Source organism: Thermobia domestica, chromosome 12 (genome assembly GCF_964235325.1).
Source record: "Thermobia domestica chromosome 12, izTheDome1.hap1.1, whole genome shotgun sequence".
NCBI classification, from domain to species: domain Eukaryota; kingdom Metazoa; phylum Arthropoda; class Insecta; order Zygentoma; family Lepismatidae; genus Thermobia; species Thermobia domestica.
The window spans coordinates 122,088,183-122,115,216 of NC_137465.1; the positions used below are offsets into that span (position 1 = coordinate 122,088,183).

Consider the following 27,034-nt stretch of genomic DNA (forward strand, 5'->3'; position numbering starts at 1 on the left):
TTGCAACCAGATCAAATTCCAGAGAGTAAGGGAACATAACATTGACAGTCACTTTAGACAATTGGTGCAATGGAACCATAACAAGATTCTCAAAATTGTCAAGGTTAGTTAGGACAATAGCATATTGTAGACGTTTTGTTCATAACATCAGACACAAGCAAAACAAACTAACAGAAGGTCTTTCAGTACAAGAACTCCACACAACGCTCTAAGACAACTTCACCGCAACACAATCTCAAGGTCGGAGATGTAGTTTTGCTGATTGAAGACAACGTTCCTGCATTGCAGTGGAAATTGGGCATCATTGAAAAAGTGTTCCCAGGAAAGGATTTCTTAGTTCGTGTAGTGATGGTTCGTACTACAACTGGAACATATAAACGTTCCATCAACAAACTAGTTGCATTACCATATAACAAGGATTAGAATTGAGATTTGAGTAATAAAAAATAAGTATAGTTGTAACTTTGCTTCAAGTTTTGGGTTTGTTTCGTTTTTTATATGTATCATTTTGTTTTATTTGGTCAGACCTTAGTTGACCAACAGGGGGGAGTATGTTTGGGATTATTTGTGTGTTTAACAGTGTGTGTGCCTTTAGCTGGCAACAGTGTTCAAGTTGCTTAACGCGTTTCTATTGTTGGGTGAAGTGTGTGTGAGTGTGGCAGCAAGAACATTCAGTTTGGTGGACCATATATCATGGTCGAAGATCATACAATACAGCACAAACAATAAGCCATCGTATCAAAATCATTTACAACTAAGGACCTTGTGAACATGTTTATTCTTGTGTATTATTTTTGTGTGCAAACTGAAGTTGTAATCATTAAATACAGTGAATTTATATTGGGTTGCATTCATGTGGTATACAAATCAAGTCTTACAGTCCACTAGTATGAACATCGTTTTTAGCATTGTTATTGTACTTTAGTGAAAAAACAAATATATACATTCATATTGTACAATATTCAATTAAAAAAAACAAAACACGCGATATCTCGAGATCTCTTTCATGTTATTATTAAGTTGATAATCTTTTGTATTAAAGAGCTTTACGCCAAGACGTGACATCTCCCACATAAACTGAAGAGGTTTCTTGTTATTGGTTTTGTGCAAAATCATATCTGAAAGTGTTAATGTTTTCATTAAATTTAGGCTAAAGCTTACGTCTTATACCATTATTCAGTTTTGCTTATGAAATCAATTTAGAAAGGTTCTTAGTCATTTCTAATAATAGTGCACCTAATAATACGTATTCTCTACTTAATTGTTAAGGGGATCTTATACCTCTTCGCTTAGGTTTCTAACTCTCCATTTGATAACACGTAAATTTTAATATGGTAATTTCTAACAAAGTATTACAGGTAATGACTTGAAATTTTTAATACAAATACACAAGACCCATATAAATCCAACCACGGTCTCCAATTTACGTTACATGCGTTAGATTAATTGCAATATATTCTTCAGAAAGTTTGGCAATACGCTGTATATAGTATATGGATAGATCTTTTTGAAGGAATTGAGAGCCCTCTGAACCTCTAGCCCTACTAGTCTTTGCGACACGTGGTAGTGATTTATGAGCGCTTCAGGCTAAAAACCAATGTCGCCTCTGTTCCTTTCCTTCTAATTTTCTTTCTTTTTTCTTTTTTTTCAAAAACTTGTTTTGGGCAGCTTTGCCCTTTTGTCGGCTGTCTGTAGAAATAGCAGTCATACTCCCTGGAATTGTTGATTCTCGGTTGGAACAGTCACTTCCTCTCCGTCGTGAACCTCAGTGTTAGATTCGTAAAACAAAAATAAACTCGAAGACAGTAAATGTAAAAAGACAACAGCAGCAGTAGTTTGTATTAAAAATTTGGAACGAACAAAAATATTTTATCTAAATAACGTATTTGTGTTAAATGTACTTTATCATGATAAGAAGTTCTATATTCTTCTCGTATAGGATGCTATAAATGCTCTACTTTGTAATAAAACTAAAAGTAATGTCTTTGAAACATGGTATTAGACTTGGCAAAAATTGTTTTTGTGGGGTCAATGTAATATTTCATACATACAATATTTTTATTCAATTTTCAGAAATTAGTGTGTTGGTAACATACAAAGTGTACAGTACATGCAATCAGTGTACAACATTAAGATATTTTATTGATAATTGTTTTTTGGACGAGTTAACTCCAGGTATATAATCATTCTATTCTTTTCTATAATGTATTTAACATAAATGTGTACACAGAGTATAAATGTTGTTTGACAATAGTAAGGTATTTCGTTGAAAAAAAAAAGCTTTTTGTAGGATCATTTTAATTTTAGATATATAGTCATTCTACCTGTTTGCATAAAGTAATTAATATAAATGTATTAACAGTATAAATGTCGTTAGTATTAGAAATGTACTGAAATATTTCGTTGATAATTGTTTTTTGTAGAATCATTTGAATTTTAACCTTATAGTCATTCAATGGGGTTCCATAGTCTAGTGGTTAGAGCGTTCGACTCCTGGTCGTCTGCTTCTAGGTTCGATTCCCTGCTAGAATACTCAAAATATTGGCGTCTGCCATCGTCGTGAGGCAAGCTGGGTAGCCATGTGATTAAAAGACATGACAGTCTATATAATTAATATAAATAATGTTGTTTGACAGTAGTGAGGTATTTCGTTGATAATTTATTTTTGTAAGATGTATACTATTTTTATAATGGCAGAATGTGTGTATACTATTTATAGGATGTAGACCTATACATTTCTTTGTATAGACTTTTATAATGTATAATGAATTTTTATAATCAAGAGCAAAAGTTTAAAACCTTAGAATGGGCGAATCTTGCCACAAAAGCGAGATGTACCCGTAGAAAGATTAATAATAATAATAATAATAATAATAATAATAATAATAATAATAATAATAATAATAATAATAATAATAATAATAATAAGGGAAGGAATGAAGACGTACTAAAGGACGACAGATCATGAAGATAATACGAAAGAGAAGAAACAGCATGCTTGCCTATCTTACTCGACACTCCGATCGGACCACCGTGTTGATAGAGGAAAAGGCAGAAGAAAAAACAGGAAGTGGAAGACCAAGCATAGAAAAATCTATAAGTTTTACATCCCACAGTTATGCCTGGTAGGTTAAAGGAGCTAGTAATGTTGAGAAATAAAGGAAATGGTGGAATGCAGAAAGTGGAAGGAAACGGGAGAACCCCGAGAAAACCCCCACACATGGTGTTTGTTCTCCACAAAGTTCACTTGGTGCGAGCTGAGATCGAACTAAGGACGCCATGCATTAGAGGTGAACGCTCTACCACTGAGCCACCGCGGCCCGACCAAGGATAAATGCAGTTACGAAGAAGAGACCTTATCAAATTATAAAACAGGTTTCCCAGGGAAGAGAAAAGTTTTAAAGTTTCCTTCTTGCGCATCAACCTATGATTGAAGTGAGGAAGATTATTATTATTATTATTATTATTATTATTATTATTATTATTATTATTATTATTATTATTATTATTATTATTATTATTATTATTATTATTATTATTATTTTATCGAGAATGTACGTCTGGGTTTCCTCCTAAAAAGTACACACACTATTTCCATCTATAGTTATCCTACTTTTTACAAATTTGTCTAATTCAATATTGGTTTAAATAGTAGTAATTTTCAAGCTACATATATGGGTTCTTTGACTAACTGAATAATGCACGCCCCTTCTGGCTCACTCGCCACTATTTAACATTAAATTTCAGATGCCTCGATATATTTGCATATGTTTATTATTTTTAAAATAAACATTACGTAAAAGGTCTATTCAAATTGATATCAAGTTTTTCTGACATGTGTATATTACGCATATCTTTCTTAATTTGCATTACTCACATTACCCCAGAGAACGAACAAATTTTAGAGTTCTGGTTTGAACTTCTCTTACAATAATAAGCAAATATACGAGGAACAAATTTACCATTATTGACGATGCGGAGGGGAGGAGATTTTCTGGACTAGGAAGGAATGTGTGCGGGTGCAGAGCAGAGATCTGCACAGGTCGGAATTTTCAGCCCAGGCCCGGCCCGTGAATTTACAATGTGAGGCCCGACCCGAGTCCGAAATATGTCTTAGCATTTAGGCCCGAGCCCGGACTGAGCTCTGTGATAATCAAATGAGCCCGAAATAAGCCCGAATTACAGAAACTTAATTATTAATGCAAAATTGTATTTTTATTTACAGCGATTCGAGGTTTGATTTTGCAGTTGTGTTTTAAAAGTCCTCCAGAAAGAACGATGCAATTTGTATCGTTTTACACTTATTTACAAAGTTAGGCCTGAAAAAGTCCGAGAAATATGGTTGTATATTTAAAAAATCATAGCCCGAACCCAGGGGCGTCATTTAGGGGCGCAGGGAGGGGCATTTTCCCCCCTGAGTTTGAGATTTATATAGATTTTATCAATAGAATAGTAGTAAGTCAGTGAAAAACGCGAAATTTTACATACATCAAGGGGTCTTGCCCCCCAAGCCAAATCTGAAATGACGCTGCTGCCCGAACCCCTCCCGGGCCCGAAGTGATACATGCTTTGTAGGTCCGAGCACGTGCAAACCTCTAGTGCAGAGGCCTTTCAAGGGTGGGTGACTGCCCACGGCCTTGCATCTTTAGGGCCCTCGCAAAGACCAACGAGCCTAAATCGATTTGGCACTCACTTTTGTCGATGCAACAATAGAAACAAGTATGAATTCGGACTTACAGAAAAACAATACATAAGGCTTCAAACTAAGTTTTCATCTATTTATATATATTAGATCGCTAGCATACGCGACAGGCGGCGAGTTTATTTTAAGATTGCAATAAGGAATGTGTATAAGTCTTTATCGTTGGGATGAATTGTTTTCGATAAATTTTATTATAATTAGCAATTTTTAAAAAAGGGGGCAGGAAGGGCTCGTAAACCTTACTCGCCTTGCTATGCAGATGGTATGGTCAAAATCAATACTGGATAGTGAAAGTCTAAGTGCGTTTGCACACGGCAACGATAATATCGGAGGAACCACCGATAATGTCGGCGGTGAAATCGACTTCAATGTATTCAAATCGTAGCTTGCACACGCCACCGATATTATCGGCCGATCCTCCGACACGCAGATGCTGTCGGCCAAGCCCCCGATACTGTCGGCGGTACCGCCGACACCGATTTTGTCGGGGGCAATGTTTTCTTATGATTGGATGCACACGCCACCGATAATGTCGGCCGGTCAGCGGGTTAGGTGAAGAGAGTGAGTGACAAGGCGCTGTGTATTTTTGTTTCGTTTCTTGTCTTTGGAATTTTGTTGTTTCCATTTTTTCTATTACAATTGTATATTATTATTATTATTATTATTTTGTCCTATAAACAACGTCGGAACAGCTTATTATTTTTTTACAGTATTTGTTTCGGAGTAGCTAATTCCCTTTATTAAATAAATATAAAATGTGGGAAGTCTGAAGAGTACTGGTTTCCCTCTAAATAGCTATTACCAAATAGAATATAGGAAATTTAGATAACCAATTTCTTGATTATTTTCCACTCCTTTTTTATTTTTGTTCTCTCTCTCTCACACACACACACTCTTTGATGGTATATTTTTTAATCTATTAATGCTTTTAAATTTTAATAATTCTGGAAATTAATTTAAGCGTAATTTTCAAAGTTTGATACACTGTGAACATAAGCATATGGAAAAAATCCTGATTATTATTACTTTCTTTTATTTTCATCAGAATTGTGTGCAAATCTCTTTTCCCGGTTCCACTCAATAAGCAATGATTGAATAGAATATTTGTTGACAAGTAAAAGTAGAATTATTATTATTTTGAAACGAAACCAGCACAATCAAACACTCTTTCCAAAGCTCCAAGGACAAGTTACTCATTTGGCATTTTCTCAACAATAGGGATGTGACTTCATGCTTCACTTGTTGCAGATTTTTTTTTCTCATTTCCAAAACTATCCCAAATCCCCCTTTTTAAAAATAATTTGTGGAATGGCAATTGAAAACAAAGACCAAAGCTATGTATCCAAGTTTTCGCTCTCCCCTTTGTACCGGGATCGACCCCCTGATAGAGTTCTGCAGTTTAGCTACAGTGACTGAATGAAAAGATGGGGCATTATTGCATTCGTATCTTTCTAGTTTTGCTTAGATTTTTAGAGATGGCAGGAATTTTTCCATTCGATATTTTAACCCTTATTGAACTTGTGGAATGTAGACCTTGCATATGGGATAAGATAAGAGACTCTTTCAAGGACAGAATTGAAAAGCAAAAAGCATGGCGAAAAGTTTATGCAAGCATTGCCCAGGATTTTGAGTTCATGGACAAAAAGAAACGAGAAACGACAGGTATGTATGCAACAGCGGAAATCTGTCTTCAACATTGAAGTGGGGGGGGGGGGGAGAGGCGGGTAAGATCGTTCCCATATTATATATATAGCGATGTTCTGTAGTCGAGAAACAATGCTGTGGAGGATCAGGGGAGCAGAGTTGTCTTCAACATTGGGAGGCGGACAGATTTGAGGCTTATTCTGAGTGGACATTAATTTCATCTCACTTTCCTTTCTGGCGATCGGACACATTCAAATTTCTCTCTCAAAAAACACATTTCAAATCGGATTATTGGGGGGGGGGGTACATTCTCTCCAGTTCCAAGATTGGAGGGGACATGTCCCTTTCATCCCCCTGGGATTTGCGCCAGTGTATGTATGGAGCAATGTAAAACAGAATTACTAATTCGAATCTGATCATTTAATCTACTATTACATTAATATTAATTGCATGGAAAACAAAATAATATACATACAATATGTAACAGTGTTCCAACAAAAATTAAAACTAATATAGTTTGCAATGTACAGCAGCCTCAATTCTCATCGAAACGAAAATAATATGTTTACATCATCTATTTAAAACGGCACTGTTAAATCTAAACATGTTTAGGCATAGGGCTATTTTTTCTAAGTTTTGTACCGTCCTCCACACTTCTTCAGAACACTTTTTGTAGTCCTTGTTTTAAAAAATAATTTTCCCAATTATTTTTTTTATTTGTTTTCATATACGGAGAGGATTCTTTTGTGTGTCGCTTACTTCGCTCATCACCGGCAACGATATTGTCGGGGCTTCCACCGATATTGTCGGCGACGTGTGCAAAGTACGCCGACATCGACACCGACACCGATATTATCGGGGCTTCCACCGATATTATCGTAAGGCACGCACAAAGTGTCAAGGCTAATATGGAACAGAGAAACAAAAGAGAACTTCTTCAGAAGGGAATTGGGAGGGGAGGGGAGGACAATACTGTAACACTTGAAATGCGTCTTGATCTGTATACTTCAACAAACTTTTCTTATTAGATTACGTAATTTCTAGTTTCTTACTCCGATTATTCAAAGTACTCAAATGTTCTCGGAGAGAGTGACCGCCCCTCCCTTTAATCCGTCCGTGGTGTCATTCAGTTTTGCTATTAATTCAAAATGCTTTCCGAAACAAGTTGTCTTCTTGTGACTGCAGGGGGTGGAAGAAACAAACAAACCGTGAAAGGAAGAAAGAAGTGGTTTTGGGCTCTTACAGTCCAGACCATTCTAACCACTGAGAAGTGAGAATCACAACGTGATTTTTCTGGTAAGAGCGTCCTTTTAAAAGCAGCTAACAAGCAAACAGATGGTCAGCCCTCTCCCCTCTGCAGCATACTTTTTATTCTCTGTTGCCAAACTTACTGAAGAATATATTGCAATTAATCTAACGCATGTAACGTAAATTGGAGACCGTGGTTGGATTTATATGGGTCTTGTCTATTTGTAATAAAAATTTCAAGTCATTACCTGCAATACTTTGTTAGAAATTACCATATTAAAATTTACATGTTTTCAAATGGGAAGTTAGAAACATAAGCGAAGAGGTAGAAGATCCCCTTAAGCAAATCCAAAGAAATAGAGAAGTGTTGATACTACCTGAACAGAATATGTAGGCCTGTGTAGTGAAATGACCGAATGGAGGCTCTTATTTGTTTTAGTGAGCTATGTGGCTCAACTTACATCCACATACAAATAAACGGAAAATTACTACTTTGCACAGAAAACGAGTAAATTCTTGTTTCCCTGTCTGTTTAGATTTAAGCAAATATTATCACTGGCAGTTGATTCTTCACTCGCAATGGCAATACACACGGGCGTCTCAGCGGGGGGGACGAAGGGGATGCGTCCCCCAATATTTTGAAGTACAAAATATTCAATATTTTATTCTAATTTAATTTATTTACTAACGATAGAGTTTCATATAAATAATAATAATAATATTTATTTGGAATATAATATCCAGGCTGTGAAACGATTGTAATCGAGTTCTTGATATACCTTAGGAGGTCCGCAAAGGTAAAGCAGAAAGGCAACAAACGGAATCGAAGTTAATAAACAGGTTGGGCTAGGTAGTACCATTTAAATCTCTGATGTTCTCCCTAAATTTTGCATGCCAGAGACGCCAGTGACAACACAGCATAAACATTAATTGTAATGAGGATATCAAGTTGACTCGGTTAAGGAATGCAACCATGTACATGATGAGAAATATTTTGAAGGGCATAGCTCCCCAGCTCTGCACTGGTTTTGGCTTTATCTTCGAAAGCAACACCATTTCTGCCCAATACAAATTTTGCACAAGTTTGGTCGGTGAAGAAGTGCAGCCGATAATGTAAGTTAAATATACAATATTTAGGTAGATAAGTAGACCTGAAAACATCCCTACCCCACTGCCGATTTGGACTGTCTTCAAAAGGAACCAAATTTTTAACCCATACTAATCCTGTGTAAATTTGGTTTCATTCTGTTAAGAAATGAAGTCAACAAAGAAATATTAACATGAAATGTTGGGGGGCATAGTCCCCAAGCCCTACATTAATTTAACTCATGAAACGGGGCGTTTTTCTGCCTCATACGAGTATCGTGCAGTTTGGTTTCATTCGGTTAAGAAATGCAAATGTAACTGCTATCGCGAGCCAAAAAGCGTTATATATATATATATATATAAAGCAAAACCTGCCGCGATTTTTTCGAGATAGTATCAAACACCAATATCGAATATCGACAATATCGATATCGACAACATTGATATCAATATTAAATATTGTTATTGACGATATCGGATATTGATATCGAATATCGACGATATCGATATATCGACGTCGATATTTTTGCGATATCGATTATTGATATAAGCTGATATTGATATCGGTATATCGACATATCGCACAGCCCTACTTCTGGGCCGATTCTCGTAATTTCTTGTGAGGATCCTGTTAGATCTCTGTGATATGGGTAGTAAGCGGCAAAGAATTACGCAACAGGGTCAGGAGATGAGGATAGACCCAAAAATCTCTACCGGAAGCTTCTACAGTGGCGCACGGTGACCGGAGAAGTGACTACAACACTATCGGGATCGTTGATCGGCATTTTGCGACATCGAGGCCTACGTATTAGTGATCTACAGAGCTTAGTGCTTTTCTGCATACCTATATCGACCCTGGTACTCACCGGTCAAGAAAGTAGGGAGTCAACAACAACAGTGAGCTCCTCCGTGGCTAAGCGGTTAGCGTACGCGCCTTTGGCGTGGGAGACCCGGGTTCGATTCCCGGCAGGAGCTCATGTTCCGATTCCACGTTAATCAGTAGATCTACGTCTCATATAGCCTCGCTGCTGAACGGGACGTTAAACTCAACTCAACTCAACAATCAACAGTATTGGGTTGAGATGGCCTTTCATTAGAACTCATAATCCTACACGCAAAAAAAGGGGTTTAAAATCTACAATGTGGGCTAAAGGTTAGCAGTTGAAAATCAAGCCATTTTTTACGTAGGAAAACTTATTTCTGAAGGCCATCTAGCCTATTTTCTTCAGAGGTTGTTGGCAACACTGGGTTTGACTTTTAGTAAGTAACAAACGCGCAGGGTCATGGTAAACGGTGGGTTAGTTGGTCAAAGTGGGTAGTAGATTGCGGTGGGTCACGTAGTGTTGACCCACAACGCGCTCCATTTCTGAAATATCGATCCAGATATAGATACTTTGATTAAACACTTTCAAAAACTGTTTGACTTAAATAAAACGTATGTTCTAAAACGGTCATTTCATATGGAATAACCTACTATAATCCGCTTAAAAAGATGGCTTCGTTTTTATTCTCAACAAAAATTTAACTATATTAAATTAAAATTAGCACATGGAATTAAAATATGTAAAGATTGCCAAATTGAAATGAGTCTGAAAAATAGTTTATAAAATTAAGTTAGCAATATATGTTTAACGGTTGTGATATATGAATGAAATTATAATTTTCAATTAAATAGTATGTGAATATGAATGAAGAAAGTAGGTGGTGAAATGAACTTTAAAACATACTAATTTTGATTTCTACATAAAACTCTATGTTTGAGCTGTTATTGAAAGACACTATAGTTTGTATGTTTAGGATGTTATTAATGAAATAAACTGAATTTTGTATGTTTAAGGTGTTATTCATGAAGAAAATTGTACTTTGTGAGTTTAGAATGTTAGTAAAAGACACTGTACTTTGCGTGCTTACGGTGTTATTCGATTTGGTTTTGATTTTATTTTGATTTTAGCACCCCGTTTAGCAGCGAGGCTGTATGAGACATGGACCTACAATTTAACGTAGGATTCGAACCACGTGAGCTCCTGCCGGGAATCGAACCCGGGTATCCCACGCCAAAGACGCGTAAGCTAACCGCTTAGCCAGAGGCGGGCTCTACTACGTTGTTATTAATTAAAGAAACGTAGTTTGTATATTTAGGATGTTTTTAGAATGTGTTGAAATCAATGTTACAAGTTTTTCGTGCTCTATTCAGATTGTTCCCAAACTGTCATAGTCGGTTAATGACTTCGTATTACTTTTATTTATAGTTTAAACTCTAGGCCTAAGCTCAAAACATTTTATTATTTCCCTTGAATGTTTATGAATAGCGTTGATGTGCGTATATATAAGAACTTTTTGAATTACGGCGAAAGATATAACAAAAGCTCTGCACATACCATATAGATTTATGTTCCGACATTGTTGAGAGGTATTGGGAGCTTGGCCAAGATTGACCGTCACGTTGCGTGGTTTTATCGGCAGATGTCAGCACTTGCGCCTTTAACAGAATTATGGCTCTTGTCTCCTTCGAAGCACGGTTAGGCAAGATTTATGAGCTTGGTTTAGTGATTAGAGAGTTCCGCTCTCGCTTACATCGACAGTTCCTGTTATTCGTAAAGGCAGGAAAATTTCTCTTTAAGCTTTGCGTCTGACGTTTTTCCTTTACAGCGGAATTTTTTTGTGCAAATCCCCGCCCCCCTCTTAACGTCAGTAGTTTATTAGAACAAAAGAAGATTCAACAAATTAAAAGATTTCCAAGTCAACGGGAGTTTAATTTTGTATGATTACATTAATGAATGGTGGGATTTTCCCCTTCCTCTTGTGTTCAGTAAATTATTCGTTAAGACTTACGTATATACGCGTTTACCATACCCTCTTCTTTAAGATTTGTAAATAATGAAAAAAAAAAAAGCAATAAACAATGTCACAGTTAACTAAGACCTATGTACCGGTAATTGTGTTTTAAACATTCAAAATGAAGTTGAACAAAGTCGAATGTTGAATATTCTTTGTTATAAAGGTAAACAAGAAAGTTCTGTCGTTTTTTCACGCACCACATTCGAATATCGGACGTACCTGGAAGATCAAAAATAGTCCCCATCAGCATCGATGATCTTCTACCAACGTTCTGGAAGGCAATGAATTCCATCGCGGTAGAACGTGGTAGGCCGTGAAGCGAAGAGTGAATCAAGTGCATTTTGTACCTCTACTAGGGATTTGAACTGGCATCCTCTAAGGTGATTGTCAAGGAATGGAACAGGTGATAATCGGACGATGCAATGTCCGGGGAGTGTGGTGGATGCAGTAGTTTCCTATCCAAGGCATAGAATGTTGTCCCGGGTCATCTTAGCCACGTGGGGCTTAGCGTTGTCCTGTTACAGGAGGACCCCTTTGCGATTCAAAAGTGCTGGCTCCAGAGTTTTGAATTTTTCTTGAACACGGGTCAACTGCTGATAGTACACAGTTGCATTGATGCTCTGACCAGTTGGAAGCATTTTCCCATTCACGATGCCGCAAGCAATCCACCAAACACACAGGTGCTGGTGTGTTCTAGTACCAGTACTGGTTTCGGCTGTTTTGGAACCGGTTCATGGGATAGGACCCACTTCTCATCACATGTTAACACCCTGTCCAGAAATGGCTCCTTCCTGAGATGAGACAGCAAAGAAACACAGGTGTCTGCTGCCGTTGCCTTTAGTCCGGAGTCAAATCATGTGGGACCTATCGACCCAATTTGTAGTGCTTCCCAGGTTGATGGAGGTGCTGCCGAATGGTTTCTCCACTCATACTGAATTGTAGTCCCAGTTCCTCACATGTCACTGTTCGCCTCAATTGCTGCCTGAAGATCTTTATTTTGGACATGTGTTGGTCTTCCGGTACATGGTGCGTCTTCGAGTGTTTCGTCACCATCCTTAAATTTGTTAGACCACCGCTGCACTGTATTCGTAGTCACGACACCCTCACCAAAGGCCTGGCATATCGTCTGTTCCGCTGCAACGGTGTTTGACCTGAGTTTGAACTCGTACAGCATACACGCCCTTCTAATGCTCTGTGGAGGTCCCATGTTCACTCTGTCCTTACGCAAGTTCACGGTATAACTGAACTGCCACAACCAGGTAGTACGTTGTATATATCCACACCAACAACTGATCTTCGCCTTATCTCCATTGGCATTTAACTCACAGTGTGAGGGCCAATTGAACATAGACCTCTAAACAAAGAAGCGACAGAACTTGCTAGATTACACAAGCAATATTATATGAAGTTGTAATAACGTTGCATAGTAAGTTTATTCAGAACTGCAGCAATATTAATTTGATTTTCTTTTTTTAAAAGTTATTTTTGATATCTCTCATTTTTTCTTTGCAGGTTTGGCCCTGTAGTTCTTTAGAAGCTTGATTGTTTGAATATTTCTTTAAGTTTTGCTTCCCTTTTTGGCACGGAAACTATACGAGACGAGGATCTATATTTTAAGGTGGAATCCGAACTATCGAAATGCGTTGAAATTACAATGATTTCGGACTGAAATTGAACCCAGCACCAAACGTACCAAAGGCATACGTGCTAGACCAGCAGATAGAACTTGGAAGATTAATATAGCTAATTTTATCGTAAGTCAGCGTTACAAAGTACACAAACGCTTATACGAGTCGCTACAAAGAGCTCCTTCGTGGCTAAGCGGTTAGCGTACGCGCCTTTGGCGTGGCAGACCCGGGTTCGATTCCCGGAGGGAATTCATGTGGTTCAGATTCCACGTTAATCAATAAGTCCCGTCTCATATAGTCTCGCTACTGAAAGGGAAGTTAATCTAAAAATGAACTCATAACTACGTAATATTTTACACGCTAACAAATAGTGTCAAGTTTGATCCCAATAGGTTGAGTTCGGAGCATTTTGTTTTGGAATACATGACAAAATTTAACTGAACGAAAATCTGAAATCCTCAGCCTGCACAACATAACATTTCATGCTATAGGTTTACCAACATATTAACTTTGATCCTGATCGGATGAGTTCAGTTGAACTTTTACAATACTGTCGTTAAGTTTTCAGGAAAAAAACAAATGAAGGACGAAACTAGATTAGATGGATACGAACTTTCTTCACTTGGGTTTATTTTAGGATTCTATTTCCATTCATTTAGAACCAGCAGTTTTTACGTTTCTAGTGTTTAAAATAAGCATTTCTGGACCTCATGTTACTTAAGTCTTTCTTCTGTTTCTCCCTATTATTATTATTATTATTATTATTATTATTATTATTATTATTATTATTATTATTATTATTATTATGACCCTGGAAACTCAGGTGCGTGAAGTTGGCCCGCCACTTGTTGCCAAAATTCACCAAATTTTGACCAGAGTTAGTGCTACGTTAGTGCTGTTTTCTGCCATAAAAATTTCGTTAGTGCTGTTAAACTTCACGAATTAGAGCAACTTCAAAATGGGACCGGCCAACTTCACGCAGCCCGCCACTAGTCGCCAAACTTCACCAAATTTTCACCATGGTTAGTGCTACGTTAGTGCTGTTTTCTGCCATAAAAATTTTCGTTAGTGCTGTTAAATTTCAAGAATTAGAGCATCTTCAAAATTGCTTCAGCGTGAAGTTGGCCCGCCACTTGTCGCCAAAATTCACCAAATTTTGACCATCGTTAGTGCTGTTTTCTGCCATAAAAAATTTCGTTAGTGCTGTTAAACTTCAAGAATTAGAACATCTTCAAAATTGCTTCAGCGTGAAATTGGCCCGCCACTTGTCGCCAAAATTCACCAAATTTTGACCACAGTTAGTGCTACGTTAGTGCTGTTTTCTGCCGTAAAAAGTTTCGTTTGTGCTGTTAAACTTCACGAATTAGAGCAACTTCAAAATGGGCCCGGCCAACTTCACGCAGCCCGCCACTAGTCGCCAAACTTCACCAAATTTTCACCATCGTTAGTGCTGTTTTCTGCCATAAACATTTTCGTTAGTGCTGTTAAATTTCAAGAATTAGAGCATCTTTAAAATTGGTTGAGCGTAAAGTTGGCCCGCCACTTGTCGCCAAAATTCACCAAATTTTGACCAGAGTTAGTGCTACGTTACTGCTGTTTTCTGCCATAAAAATTTTCGTTAGTGCTGTTAAACTTCACGAATTAGAGCAACTTCAAAATGGGCCCGGCCAACTTCACGCAGCCCGCCACTAGTCGCCAAACTTCACCAAATTTTCACCATGGTTAGTGCTACGTTAGTGCTGTTTTCTGCCAAAAAATTTTCGTTAGTGCTGTTAAATTTCAAGAATTAGAGCATCTTCAAAATTGCTTCAGCGTGAAGTTGGCCCGCCACTTGTCGCCAAAATTCACCAAATTTTGACCACAATTAGTGCTACGTTAGTGCTGTTTTCTGCCGTAAAAAGTTTCGTTTGTGCTGATAAAATTCACGAATTAGGGCAACTTCAAAATGGGACCGGCCAACTTCACGCAGCCCAACACTAGTCGCCAAACTTCACCAAATTTTGACCATCGTTAGTGCTACGTTAGTGCTGTTTTCTGCCATAAAAATTTTCGTTAGTGCTGTTAAACTTCAAGAATTAGAGCATCTTTAAAATTGCTTCAGCGTGAAGTTGGCCTGCCACTTGTCGCCAAAATTCCAAATTTTGACCACAATGCTACGTTAGTGCTGTTTTCTGCCGTAAAAAGTTTCGTTTGTGCTGTTAAACTTCACGAATTAGAGCAACTTCAAAATGGGACCGGCCAACTTTACGACGCAGCCCGCCACTAGTCGCCAAACTTCACCAAAATTTCACCATCGTTAGTGCCTACGTTAGTGCTGTTTTCTGCTGTAAAAAGTTTCGTTAGTGCTGTTAAACTTCACGAATTAGAGCAACTTCAAAATTGCTTCAGCGTGAAGTTGGCCCGCCATTTCTCGAAAAAATTCACCAAAATTTGACGAGCGTTAGTGCTACGTTAGTGCTGTTTTCTGCCGTAAAATGTTTCGTTAGTGCTGCTAAACTTCACGAATTAGAATAACTTCGAAATGGGTTCATCCAACTTCACGCAGCCCATCACTTGTTACCAATCTTCAGCAAATTTCGTCCATCGTTAGTGCTACGTTAGTCCTGTTTTCTGCCATAAAAATTTTGTTAGTCCTGTTAAACTTCAGGAATTAGAGCAATTTTAAAATGTGCCCGGACAACTTCAAGCAACCCGCCACTAGTCGCCAAACTGCAACAAATTTTGACCATTGTTAGTGCTGTTTTCTACCATATAAATGCCATTAGTGCTGCTAAACTTCAGGAATTAGAGCATCATGAAAATGGCTTCAGCTTGAAGTTGGTCCGCCATTTCTAAAAAAATCACCAAATTTTGAAGAGCGTTAGTGCCATGTTAGTGCTGTTTTCTGCCGTAGAAAGTTTCGTTAGTGCTGTTAAACTTCACGAATTAGAGCAAAATCAAAATGGGTCAAGCTATTTTTACACAGTCCCAAGCAGCACACCGACGTCGAAAAGACGTGGTTTTTTTGGTGTAAAACACCGTAAAATACACCGAACATGACGTGATTTACACGTCTTTTCCCACGTGGAAATGTTCGGGAATATGACGTGATTTTTATGACGTCTTTTTCACGTCATAGAATATGACGTGATTTTTATGACGTCTTTTACACGTCATAGAAATGACGTGTAAATCACGTCTTTTTTACGTGATTTCCACGTGTAAATCACGTCTTTTTCACACCCTACATGTGAATTGGGGGGGGGGGGCGTTCTCGAAATGAGGCGGCGAGAAGCGAAGGGGTGTAAGTGATATTTGCAATAAAGTATGGATGTCTCAAAAATGGATTCTGCACAGCTAAATATACAAACTGGATGGTGAAGCTCGTCGCAGTCAAATAGAAAGTCTACCCATGAATGCTCTACGCCGAACTTCATTATGCAGTTTGTATATTTTGCAATGCAGAATCCATTTTAGAGACATACATACTCTATTGAAAATGTCACTTACACCCCTTTGCTTCTCGCTACCTCAAATGTCATGGAAGTCTGACAGGATTGTTCAGTTCCAAATGTCAAAACTATTAGAAATTGATGTGCATCCGCAGTTTTGATATTAGGAATTTCAATCCATGTACTACCTCGATTATTCGCCACACTTTTGAGGCTATTTATCAGCCCCTATTCAACCGTTTTGCACCAAAGTTAGGGGTTAGGCTACTAGAGCTACCTAGTTTTGGCCCCGTAAATTTTGAAATAGATCGGTTGAATAGTGGTTGAAACAAATAACCCTGAAACTGTGTCGAATAATCGAGATCCTACTATACATAGATTGAGATTCCTAATGTCAACACTGGATACACATCAATTTATGATTATTTGGACATATGGAACTGAATAATAATAATAATAATAATAATAATAATAATAATAATAATAATAATAATAATAATATCTACTCTAAAACACACAGCTTACAACACATTTTTTTAAAAAAAATGATAAAAAAGAAAAATCATGCATTTTTTTCTTAACTGCGTTTTTTTTTTTCTTGACAGTTCTGAACTGATCTCTGGCCGCAACACTTTTCTTGGGTAAAAAGAAAAAGTTACGAATAACAACTGGACAACGATTATTATAAGTAAAAACAATAATGAAAATAAATTTATCCTTGTGGCTGCTGCTTGATTTTTCACCATTGTGTTGTAATTTGCATAATAATTTACAAGCTCCTATACCAGATAAGTAAGACCACTAGGTTATTGTAATAAATAACAGATCAGGATAGACCCTAAGAACCCTAGATCTTGCCACAGCGAAATACATCACCACCCTCTCTTGGAAGCACACATTGGGGAACGTCAAAGTATTGTGGTCTATTTGATTGGTCCGTACCAAGAATTTGGAAATTTCGCTTCTCCGAAGGTTCGTATTATCTATGGATTGGGGATTTCCATATCCAATTGACCACCTCTAGTGTTGTTGATTTATATTTTTTTAGTATTTGGATAGTAACCTTTTGAAGAGTATATATTCGCCTCTTAATGTGTGGTATATTTACCTACACATTAAGAAGCGAATATACAATAGCTGTCAAGGAATAATTATATACGTAGTGCTACAGAAAAGAAACGGCAGCGCTTGCTCCACGAAAGGATAAATTTAAAGCCATACATTAAACAGAAAACCGAGACGCATTGGATCGACTTGAAAAACATAAAAAAAGCCCTCGAATGTAAGACTCACCCTTGGCGGAAAAAAAAAACCCTACATAACTTTTAAGAATGAGAAAAGACGAATAAACATTGTAAAAACAAAGAATGAAATGGAAAAATAAAGGAACATTGTACTTACAGTCCTAAGAAAATGAAATGAAATGAAATCTAAGTTTTACATCCCACGCTTATACCGGTTAGGCTAAAGGAGACGGTGATAACGAGAAATGAATGAAATGGTGGAAGAAAGTGGGAGGAAACGGGAGAACCCCGAGAAAACCCACGCACACGGTTTGTCTACTACGAAGTTCACTTGGCGGGGGCTGGCATCGAACCCGGAACCCCAAGCACCAGAGGTGAACGCTCTACAACTGAGCCACCGCGGCCCTTGGTACTAAGAAGAATCCACTCATTTCGTCACTGGAATTTATTCATGTGCATTTACTTGTACCTTCTTCTTAATGAAATTACGGTACAACACGTGCTTCGATAAATTTTATAGCTATCCATTATTACGCTAGTATGCGCACACATACACACAAACACAACCACCCACATCCAACACACACTCACATACACAAGAACAATGGGTTTTATTGACAGTGCAAAATTTAGGACTAAACTTTTATAACTCCAATTTAAGACACCTTTATTTTGGAGGTAAAAAATCGAAAAAGAAAGTACATTTTAAAATTAATTAATCTCTGAGGGATGAAAGCGAAAACACATAACCATTAATTTGAATTCTACATTTATTAGTTATATGTACAATGTGCACGTTTTGTCGTATAAAATAATATTCATACTATTTGTAATGCAACAAGAAACACTGATTGTCTATATTATTTGTAATACAAACAAGAAATATGTAGACAATGCAAATCTGTTGGTTATAATCTAAAACTTACACAGATCTTTTAATAATATAAAATAAAAAGAATTAAATTTTCCTATAAATTTCGTATGAAGGAAAACACCTTTCATAGTTATTGAAAGTACAGAAATACAGCATCATATCAAAAAAGCCTCACGTGCTTAAGTAGGTTAAAAATGGGGACTGCGGTAAGTATCCCACTTCTTCATCTATTATACCAGTAGCAGTTTCTTCCATCTTTTAGTTTTCGAAAGAGATGCCTTTACATTGATTTCCAAACAAAGCGAGGAGGAACAGGTCAACATGTTTCAAGCATGCCGAATCCTTTTCATCCTCAAACAACAAGGCAGATGGAAGTGAATATCTTTCTACTAACGTTTTGAAGATTTGTGGCATTTGTTCATTTGAAGATCTTTATTTTTACTCACGAATGATAAGTGTCTTTAAGGCTAGTTTGCACAACGTGAACTTTGCTCTTTTTTCCGCGGGAGTTAAATTTCATCGTCAGCTCTTTGGAAACCAAGCATCAGAGAAAGGTCCCTTTTTCTCCCAACGATGACAGATAGGAACACTGAAACAGAAAAAAAAATCATGAACAATCATAGTGCAATTTTTCAGGTGGGGAGAAAATTAAAAAAAAAAAAAAAAAACAATTACAATACGTTATGTGTAACTACAATCAATACGCAATAAAACGATTAGTTACTGCACTTGCTTGCATGAAGTCCCACTTTTAACGTCCTTCCATACAGCAAAATTAAACTACCATTAATTTATTTATTCTGTAATAGCTTTACTTTTGATTTTATTGCAGCTGTTAACACTGATTGTTTAGGAAAATCAAACAAGTTGGGGGATATAAGACTTTGTATATACAGATATATGACAAATAATTCTGAAACACTCATAGAAGGCTACATTACGTATGTGCTCACAATATAAAATGTCACTCCAAGACCAACTTTAGGATGTGAGCTAAAAGAGACGATCAAGTATATTGATACGATATTACAACTGATGCAAAAAAAAAAAAAAAAAAAATTGAGTTTTACGTCCTACAGTTTTGTCGGTTAGGCTAAAGGAGACGGTGATGATGAAGACTGAATGAAATGGTGGAATGAAGAAAGTGGGAGAACCTCGAGTAAACCCACGCACACTGTGCTTGTCCACCACAAAGTTCACTTTGCGGGGACTGGAATCATAACTGATGCAGACTCATGCAGTAAGAATAGTTTTTATGGTATGAAACAAAAAACTTTCTAATAATAAAATAATATAGCTACTCATTTATCAAACACAACTAGACAACGATAGAAATTACATGTATTATCTTTCACTACTGCTATGTAACCCCCAAAATGGAGTCAAAATTCCGCATTTACATATCGTGACAGAACTGCGCTATCGGATGCAGCAATCTGACAAGCTGCACACAGGTGGAATTAACCAGTAAAGGTATCCTTCTAATGTCATAAGAAATTTCATCCTGATTGGATACGATTTAGTAAGTTAAATTTATGATGCAAGACGAAACATATATTAGCATTTCAAAATATGACAATAAAGAAAGTGAAAATTACAAACAAAATGGTGTATAACTTATGTATTCCGAAAAATAAAAAATTGTGAGCAAACGCCCCCTCACTTGTTACTGGAGTATTTTTAAAAAATAAGACTTCTAGAACCAGAATTCTGTCACAAGCAGTAGGGTGAAAATTGTCACATTATTTGTTCTGAGCAGGGTTAGAAGTTGCGGCAGCTATTATTATTATTATTAATAATAATAATAATAAAAATAAAACTTCTCTTTGGTGAAAATTATATTTAACCCCTCTGTTGAGAAAAACATTTTCGGGAGGAGTACTTTTACCACTCAAAAAAAAAAAAAAAAAAAAGCGCGAACACTATAACATGTGATACATTCCATATTAAAGCTTTGCTTATATATAAATACTCAAGTCAAATAAAATAATTGCTGAAGGAATAAAAATTAATAAACAAGGAAATCTTTAAAAATCTAAAATAATAAATAAATAAATAGAGTGCATCTGAAGAAGATAAGGGTAGTTGCTGAAACAGTTACATTTAAATAAAATTGGCGCAGCTGTGGCTCGGTGATAGAGTGTTCACCTCTGGCGCTTGGGGCCAATGGTTCGATCCCAGCTCACTTCAAGCGGCTTTTCTAGGAGTTCTCCAATTTTTTTCCCACATTCTTCATTCCACCATTTAATTCACTTCTCATCATCACCGACTCCCTTAGCCTTAGTGCCTGATCGTGGAACGTTAAATTGAATATTTCATTTACATAAAAGTATTGCCTTATTCAACAATTATTTTATTTTATAAGTACTAATAAAATATTACTACTTTCTTTCTTTTCTTCTTACTCGGCATTTTCTTACATGGGTATTATAAAATAACATGTCAAAAACTCACCTGTCGCAACTTTGGTATGTATATCATCCTCCACAGTGATATTTCTAGAGCAGCTCGACGAGCAGAAAGGGGTCAGGGTAACGGCTTCAAGTTCAGTTAAGAAAGATTCCGTGCTAGGTGGTCTGCTGTTGATCAATTCATCATTTGCAGGAGCATTGGCCACACGCTCTGGAAAGTGGGAGTACATGCAAGGCTTATTTTGGGAAATAATATGTATTTACACCTAGGCTTATTACAACGACTAAATACATTTAACATGAAATGAAGCAGTTTAATTTCATGTAAACAGTAAAGTGGGTTTTTACTACATTTTGTATCATAAAAAAAAGAGCTTATAGAAAGAAAAATGAGTTGGCAGGAAAATATCAGCCATAAATTTCACATGCTTTCTGTTCTGGATATTTTCAGCGTAAAGGACGGTGTGAAGAAGAGTCCGAAATCGTCCCAACCTCGGTGCAGGAATGGCCACTTTTTAAATGGAAAGATACGTAAAATAAATATTGACAAACTTGTGGACAGATAGATTTTATGGATTATTGTCTGCCCGTTGTTAACAAGAAGCAGGGATCGGAAAATCTTTGAGATTTACGTCCCACGGTTATGCCGATTAGGCTAAAGGAGACGGTGATGATGAGTAATGGATGAAATGGTGGAATGAAGAAAGTGGGAGGAAACGGGAGAACCCCGAGAAAACCCACGCACACTGTGTTTGTCCACCACAAAGTTCACTTGGCGGGGGCTGAACGCTCTACCACTGAGCCACCGCGGCCCCATAAGAAGTAGGGATCGGATTTGAGATCGGAGTGAGAGCGTAAAATATCGCATCTTGAACACAAAGGACTACCTGCGTTTTCGAACGCGGACATTTTCTGACCAAAAACACCAAGGCAAGTAATTTCTATTGCTTCATTTAAATTCTGCAACGTGTAAAAAAAAAAAAAAAGTTTTTATCTTACATTTATAATACAAGCTTGAAAGATCAACAGCTCCAATTCTGGGATAGGTTTTATTTTTTTAAAAAAATAAAAAATATCCTGCTCTGGATCCGCCCCTGTTGTGTACACACCTTCCTTTTGGTGGCAGCAGATATGTAAGCCCCGAAGCAATGAGGTATGTTTTTTTTTTTTTTTTTTTACTGATGGGGCTGCAGTTCAAGAGCGAGTGGCTCTTAGAGCGTTCACTTCAAGTGCGTGCGGTCCCTGGTTCGATCCCAGCTCGTGCCAAGTGGGCTTTGTGGTGGACAAACACCATGTGCCTGAGTTTTCTCGATACTCTCCCGTTTCCGCCCACTTTCTTCATACCACCATTTTTCACATTTCATTATCACCATCTTCCTTAGGTTCGGTGCTTTTCCTGGGGCGTGAAACTAAATATTTAATTTCATTTATTTTTAATGATGAGGAATTGGTGTTCCACCTGAAAACAGGTTTTTGACCCAAAGAGACTTCCGTTGTTAATGTGCGCATAAACATTAGGAGGATATTCCCTATGTCAAGAGCTCTCTTAAACACATCTGACTGGAACCACCACCAGCCCCCAACCACGGTCCCTAAATAAGACATTTGGTTTCCTTTGAATCGTTTCACGATTAGCAGTGGAAATCATAATAATATAGTCATGTAGAGGATACTTAATTGAGCTGGAATATATTTTTTGAACTTCAGTGGCAACATTGATAAGTATCCATCATCATGCTGGAGTAAGTACTGTAATCTAAAATGCGAGGGAGCTGTCTACTCAATTAATGAACAAAATATTCGAACAGTCAAAAATCCGTTACATTATTACGATTTCCACACCGAATTCTGTAGCACAGTTACGGTAGCCAAGTGTCTTGTGAGGGTGTGTAGGTGCAACAGGGCGATGGTTGCAGTTTGAGAGTGCTCTCAACTGGGGTAATATCCTCCCACTGATTATGCACATATACAATGGGGGCACTACTTTAGCAAACGGGTCTACCAAATATTCATCGATTTTGTGGATTTTTTCACTAGATTTAAGACAGTAGTGCTAAAAAAGGCTAAACAAAACATAACTGAGTGAGCGAAGGGGTTAGAACTTCCATAGGGCTCGTTGTTTCTAACTTTGAAGTCATACACGATTGGCATTGCAACAATTGCCGAGGGTCATTTCTCAAAGGGGTTCACTCGAGCAGTCGGTTCTACCTAACAGAAAATTCATAGGTAACATACGATGTGAAACATATTTTTTGTGAAGGAATAAAAGTGTGAATGTAAGTAATTAATGTCAGTAAACAGCTAATTGAAGTGAATTTTGGGCATTATTCGAGCAGACGGTTCTACCAAATTTTGACATATTTCTTACAGTTTCATATCAGGTTAGAACAATGCATTTCTTTTAGCAGAGCATGAACTAAATCAGAAGCTCCATTAGTGCTTGAGATTGACTTCAGGCGTCAGTACAAATACAGCGTGGACGTAAAGCGTAACAATTTGAGTGAATAAAACACGAACCAATTTATATCAGCTCCCCACTAAAAAGCAGAAATACTATATAACCGAGTCAGGGTAGGAGCACAGCAACAGGGTCCGAGCGGCAGCGACGGGATGCGTCCGTAGGGAGCAGGCGCGTCAGCGACGGGGAATATACGTCTAAAAGAGAATAGTGGAAGACCACACTTACATATGCAATACTTTAACTGATCACTTAAAATTCATTTCAATATGTTGTACACTGACAGTAATTACTTATATTCACACTCTTATTCCTTCACGAAAAATTTTTCTTATAATATTTTACCTATAAATTTTCTATTTGGTAGAACCGGCTGCTCGAATGAAGCCGCATTTTGAGTGATAGTGAAATCATTGTAAGCGTAAGTGTGCTTTTCCATTATCCTTCTTTACGCGCATAGTCCCCGTCGCTGACGTGCTTGTTCCCTACGAACGCACCCCCTCGTTGCCGCTCGGGCCCTCTTGCTGTGCTCCTGCACTGATTCCAATAGAATGCATTTGTGCTTTTTAGTGGGCACCTAGCAAAAGTTGTTACGTGTTTTATGCACTGTACTTAATATGCCACGCGCCGGCAAGGTTCTAGAACACAAGTCCCCCCATATAGGTTAACAGCTAGATTGGTTCTTTTCTGTATCAAAGTTTAACATTTAATTCACATAGTATTGTTGAGCGAGCGTCAGCGAGTGAAGGCGGGTTAGAGCCCCGCACGGCACGTTGTTTTCTGTCTTTGTTACAATTAAGTGGGAAGGGGGACCTGTGTTCTAGAACCTTGCCCCATGCGTCTACTCTATATTTATACTAACCCCCGTAAAGTCAATCTGCAAGTAGTAATGGAGCTTCTCATTTAGTGCATATTCTGCTATAGGAAATACAATGCTCTAACCTAACCTGAAAATGTAAGAAATGTATCAAAATTTAGTAGAACCGTCTGTTCCAGTAATGCCTCCAAAAGCATACACTTACTGTCATCTCGTTGTTTGCTTGTATTTAGCAGTCTTTCGCCTTGGCAAATAGTACCACAATGCGTACAGCTTTTATTATACGGATTCATAGTAAAAGTAGTAGTAGTAGGAACGGGTTAGAAGCCCCGCGGAGGTTGGTTGGTCCTGTTCTCGACATGAAATAGGCAAATTAAAGACTTGTCCAATTTTTTTCGTACATTTTACAATCTATGGATCTGTATAGTAAAACTGCACCACAGAATGACATACTTTCCCATGCATAGTCACTCCCATATACGGCTTATTGAGAATAAAAACACATACATTATCATTTTACTATCTTCACTATTAATATTTTATATAGTATTCTACCTAAAATATTTAATTTGATACAGACGTCTGCAAAGGTTAACCTAATGTAGGTATCCTCGTTCTTTCTACGGTATTTTAATACACTGTAATAAGAAACCGTAGGCAACGCTGTATGAGGAGCTAATCTTCAAAATTACAATACTCAATCTGCTGAATTTTACACAGACTGCACCTAAATAGGAATAGGATAGGAATTATACTTACTTGTCTTAAAGTTGACCTTTATCACAGGTGCATTTAACAAAACACATTATTTATATTCACACAATCATAACACGATTCCGCAAATGGCTCACGATTCCCAGCATGCACTGCTCAAACTGCAGTTACAGTACGGGGAACGTCCGCGCTTTTTAGCACCTAAAAAAGACGTCTATTTTTGGTGATGTTCGACACGTGATACTTTGTACCATTCTGGCACGTGATAAACACGTATAATTTAGGTCATGTTTGACACGTCATTTTTGTTACCATTTTGGTACGTGATAAAGACGTTCCAAATTTTCAAAAGACGTCATTTTGAATTCGAACCCCAAAAAAAGACGTGTTTATGACGTGACTGTGCTACTTGGGGTCAGTCAGTCACTTGTTACCAAACTTCACAAAATTTCGTCCATTGTTAGTGCTACGTCAGTGGTGTTTTCTGCCGTAAAAATTTTCGTTAATACTGCTAAACTTCACGAATTAGAACAACTTCGAAATGGGTTCAGCCAACTTCACGCAGCCCGCCACTTGTTACCAATCTTCAGCAAATTTTGTCCATTGTTAGTGCTACGTTAGTGCTGTTTTCTGCCATAAAAATTTTGTTAGTGCTGTTAAACTTCACGAATTAGAGCAATTTTAAAATATGCCCGGACAACTTCAAGCAGCCCGATAGTCGTCGCCAAACTTCAACAAAGTTTGACCATTGTTAGTGCTGTTTTCTGCCATATAAATGTCATTAGTGCTGCTAAACTTCAAGTATCATAATCAAAATGGCTTCAGCATGAAGTTGGCCCGCTACCTATCGAAAAAATTCACCAAATTTTAACCAGCGTTAGTGCTACGTTGTTGCTATTTTCTGCCGTAAAAATTTTCGTTAGTGCTGTTAAACTTCACGAATTAGAGCAAAATTACAATGGGTCCGATCAACTTCACTCAGTTAGCCACTTGCTACCAAACTTCACCAAATTTCGTCCATCGTTAATGCTACGTTAGTTCTGTTTTCTGGCATAAAAATTTTCGTTAGTGCTGTTAAACTTCACGAATTAAAGCAACTTCAAATTGGGTCCGGCCAACTTAAAATCTGGTTTAACGTCCCACGATTATGCACCAGGGCTAAGATTATGCGGCCAAAGATTTGGGCCGTATAACAATACGGGAAGAGCAAATTACTGTGTGAGTTCAAGTCTGTACTTCTGTCAACACTAATTGAATATGTATATTCTGCATTTATAAGTAGCAACAGCTAGAATGATGGAAAAAATAAAACTTTTTGTGCATGCCTTGAAACGGCAATCCTACCCTGTAGGCTTCCCTTCTGTCACAGTTGATAAAAGTGATTTATTTGACGATTTTAAATGAAGACAGGCATAGTATTACATCCAGAGGAAGAATCGAATCCTTCTTGAGAGAAATCAGATGAGATTGTATAACTTACCAGAACCAGAGTACTAGATCTGAAGAAAGAATCGTTGTTTCAATCTACTGAAAGTAAACGAAAAAGAACCAAACTGCTTATCTATCAGTAACACCAAAAGAATTTTAATTGTTGGAGTCGCAGATTTTGCTCTGGCGAGAGAATAGATTATTTTGTTTTTGTTTTCATTATTAGATTACATGTGAGACAAACAAGTTCAGTTACAACCAAATTGTGGCTACATCAGGGGCGGATCCAGATGGGTGCGATCGGGGCGATCTCAACCCATAATAGGAAGCTTTCTTATTTTATATATACTGTAATATCCTATGTGATGTTGTAGACAAACAATTCCACGCATCGGTGTTTACAAACACCACCACGTGGTTTGCAAGAGGATCTTCCACCAGATGGATCTACAGTCACATGCAGACGACGGCTTCTGACCCCTCCCACGGAGCAGAAGACGACATCGGAGCA

General features: G+C 37.5%; 1 long non-coding RNA gene across 2 annotated transcripts; it reads right to left on the reverse strand.

Annotated features, from left to right (window-relative positions):
- Positions 1-18,553: 18,553 nt before the first annotated feature.
- On the reverse strand, positions 18,554-25,318 carry LOC145665782 (uncharacterized). 2 transcript variants are annotated; one of them, XR_014127646.1, is made up of 3 exons: positions 25,141-25,318; positions 21,150-21,317; positions 18,554-19,284 (listed from the first exon to the last, which is right to left on the reverse strand). It is a non-coding gene; the product is annotated as an uncharacterized LOC145665782 (long non-coding RNA). The 2 variants fall into 2 exon arrangements; XR_014127645.1 differs by lacking the exon at positions 25,141-25,318 and having other exon boundaries at positions 21,150-21,830.
- Positions 25,319-27,034: the final 1,716 nt, after the last annotated feature.